At 60.6% G+C, this 3,185-nt stretch overlaps 1 long non-coding RNA gene across 1 annotated transcript; it reads right to left on the bottom strand.

Moving 5' to 3' along the window:
- Positions 1-2,139: 2,139 nt before the first annotated feature.
- On the bottom strand, positions 2,140-3,185 carry LOC104869477. The gene is made up of 2 exons (XR_782342.1): positions 3,141-3,185; positions 2,140-2,545 (listed from the first exon to the last, which is right to left on the bottom strand). It is a non-coding gene; the product is annotated as an uncharacterized LOC104869477 (long non-coding RNA).

The following is a 3,185-nucleotide window of genomic DNA, read 5'->3' as shown; positions in this document are numbered from 1 at the left end:
CTGCCGTATTTATTTATTTACATGTGTGTGTGTGTTGTCCAGGCTGGGCTTAAACCTGTGATCCTCCCGCCTCAGCCTCCCAGAGTCCTGGGGTGACAGCTGCCTTTCACAGTATGAATGCTGAATAGTTAGATGGTGCCTCAGGGAGTCAGGAGCAGGAAACGCCTCAGTCCGTGGCTGGCTGAGGCCGCGTCCCAGCTGTGTTCATCCTCACCGGGGAGCTCGCTGACCGTCACGCTGGGGACCGGAAGTGTTTCCGACTGTTTCTGAGGATTGAGGGTGTCTGCATATACATAGTGGGGCTGGGGGTGGGACTCGGCCTTCTGTGTTCTGTGCCTGACCGAAGCCAGCAACACGGCGCCGCCGGGGGCTTACGGGGCGTCAGGTCTCCCCAAAGGCGAGTGTAGAGCATTTCCATGTGGGTGGGTGGCAGGATGAAAGCCCTTCCTGAGGGTCCTCTCTGGGGCTTCTAAAACCAGCCCGCAGGAGGACTTCTCCGCAGGCTCCAGGCGCCCGGAGCTTTCTCTTTGAGGTCCTGGGACCAGAGCCAGGGCCACTGAGCCCCGAGCTGCTCTGACCTCATCCTGGGAGGCAGGGTCTCGCTGTGACTTGGCCCCCATAGCTGGGATCACAGGGGACGCCCCGGCCTGCAGATGAGGGGGTCGCGTGTGCGAGACGGGTTGGCCGGATCTGGGAAGATGGGTGGTGGTGACTGACAGCTCCCCAGGTGCTGGGGCTGCAGTCCGAGTCCCGGCCACAGGCGGCAGGAAGAGGTGACCGTCTGGGCCGGGTGGAGGGAAAGGGTTGGCAGCTGGCTTGGGCTGCAGGTGGTGACACGGGCAGATGAGAATCAAGTGGCCGCAGGTGGCTTTTTCCCATACCTCAGAGTGCCAGTGCTCTGGCTGAAAAGTTATTTTAGGAGAAACCTGGGAGACCATGGTGGAAACGAGCAGCCACCTCTTTTGCTGACCTAAGACATGGGTGCAGAATCGGGAAGTGTTTGTCTCTAGTTTTTTGTTTTGTTTTGAGACAGGGTCTCACTATGTAGAGACTGACCTGGGACTCACTGTGTAGCCCAGGCTGGTCTTGAACTCACAGCGATCCTCCTGCCTCAGCCTCCAGAGTGCTGGGATGACAGGCGTGTGCCACCACGCCCGGCCTGTCTCCAGTTTTGAGACAAGAGGCTGTGTGTGTAGTTCAGGATGGTCTCATGATCCTCCTGCTTCATCCTCCCAAATTCTGGGATCACAGGTGTGTACCACTGTGCCTGGCTAAGAAACAGGTGTTTTGAAAATTTTGTTTTTGGTACCGGGGATTGAATTCAGGACCTTGTGCTTGCGAGGCAGGTGGCGGAACCACGGAGCTAAATACCCAGCCCTAAAATTTTGTTTTTGAGAGAGGGTCTCACTACTTAGCCCAGGCTGGCCTGTAACTCACGGCAATCCTCCTGTCTCACCCTTGCGAGTCATGGGATTACAAGGTGCGCCACCAGACGCAGTTTAAAAGGGGAATCGTAAAGCAGACAGGTGAGCAGGGCCTCAGGAGCTGAAGAGGCTGCTCTGCCTCGCAGCCACAGTTTGGACAGTGGGTTTGTGTTGTCCATGGGGATGTGGCAGCGACACGGCCGTGGGCAGTCGGCCGCCATCCTGTGGCTGAGCCATGGCTGCCCCCGTGCCGGTGTCCCGCAGGTGTCTGGCCCTCTGCTCCGAAGCTGAGATCGGAGTTGAGTGGGGAACCGCGATACGGCCTGGTGGTTGGAGGGCTGGGGTCTGCGGTGGCTCACGGTGTGCAGAGGCTCAGTCCAAGGCTGGCTGACAGCTTGGCGGCCCAGCCCAGGAAGCAGGGAGGGAGGGAGGAGAAAGGGGAGTTGGGGGCGCTGGCCCTGTCTTTCTTTCTGAGTCGCCTGGGCAGGGTTGGACTTGCAGTCTTCCTGCCGCAGCTTCCCGAGTAGGTGGAATTACAGGTGTGTGCGCAGCGCTACGGGGAGGGCGGCAGCCTCTGGCTTTAAGGCTGTGTCCAGCGACCCACCCTCAGCGGTCGTGGGTGACACCTCTGCTCACGGAGACGGCACCGATGCCTCCCAGGCCCCTCCCGCACCCACCACTCCCTGCGCAGGGGCCAGGCAGACACGGGCCGCGCTCGGTTTGCTGGTTTAATTTATTACTGCTTGACATCCAGTGACACTGACGTACCCGCCGGCCGCACCCGCGAGCCCAGCCTGCCCAGAGGCGCAGTACGAGGGGTGGGCGGCCACACATGCACCACGCTGCACTACGGTGACCTGGTGCTGCGACAGCGCTGCCCCTCTGCTGTCGCCACTGCCGCGGGGCCTGCTCTAAACAGTTAATGCCTTGACCCACGCCGCTGCCGGGCCGGGCCACACACGGTCCTACAGCTCTGTCGCATAAATACGGAGTTCGAGTCTATACAGTTCCCCAGGCTGAACTACGTCTGCTGCTACCCGTTACGCTAAGGGCTACGCCGGCTCTCGATGGAGACGCGGAATGTCGGCTCAGTCCTCCTCGCTGCCACTTCCTGAGCGGTCCTGAGGGGACAGGAGAGGGCGTGAGTCACCGCTGCCGCTCCACACCCCGCTGGAGCCCACCCCGGGGCATGGGTCCCGCTGGCCCCGTCCTCCCTGGCCTTTGCCGTTCTGAAGCATCCTGGCAGGGCGCACACCACGGTGACACTGACAACCCAGATCCCAGGCCAGGGACTTAGCTCAGTGGTGCCCATCTGCCTGAAGGGCAAAAGTTCCCCAGTTCAATCCCCAGTACCAGAAGAAAAGAAAAAAGAAAGAAGAAAATTGTATTTGCCAGGCATGGTGGTTCACACCTGTAATCCCAGCACTGTGGAGGCTGAGGCAGGAGGATTATCCCGAGTCTAAGGCCAGCCTGGGCTACATATTTTGCAGTTGTGAGACCCTCTCAGAACAATGAAACGGACCGGAGGGCCACCTCTGCTATATGGTCAGGGCGTAAGCCCTGCAAGGTCAGACCACTCCCCAGGACTTGATCGCCGCTGCCGTAACTCCTGGCACTGACCAAGTTCCGCGGGCCCTGGCCCTGAGCTGCAGGCACCGGGGATGCGGCCCTGGAGTCCCCCACAGCCCCGGGAACCGCCCGCCTCCCGGCCCTCACCTCCTCCTGCTCCTCCTCACTGTCGTCGTCACTCACAACCGGCTT

Source organism: Fukomys damarensis, unplaced genomic scaffold (assembly GCF_012274545.1).
Source record: "Fukomys damarensis isolate Sample0158 unplaced genomic scaffold, DMR_v1.0_HiC HiC_scaffold_37, whole genome shotgun sequence".
Classification (NCBI taxonomy): Eukaryota; Metazoa; Chordata; class Mammalia; order Rodentia; family Bathyergidae; genus Fukomys; species Fukomys damarensis.
This window is presented reverse-complemented; position numbering and strand designations above follow the sequence as displayed.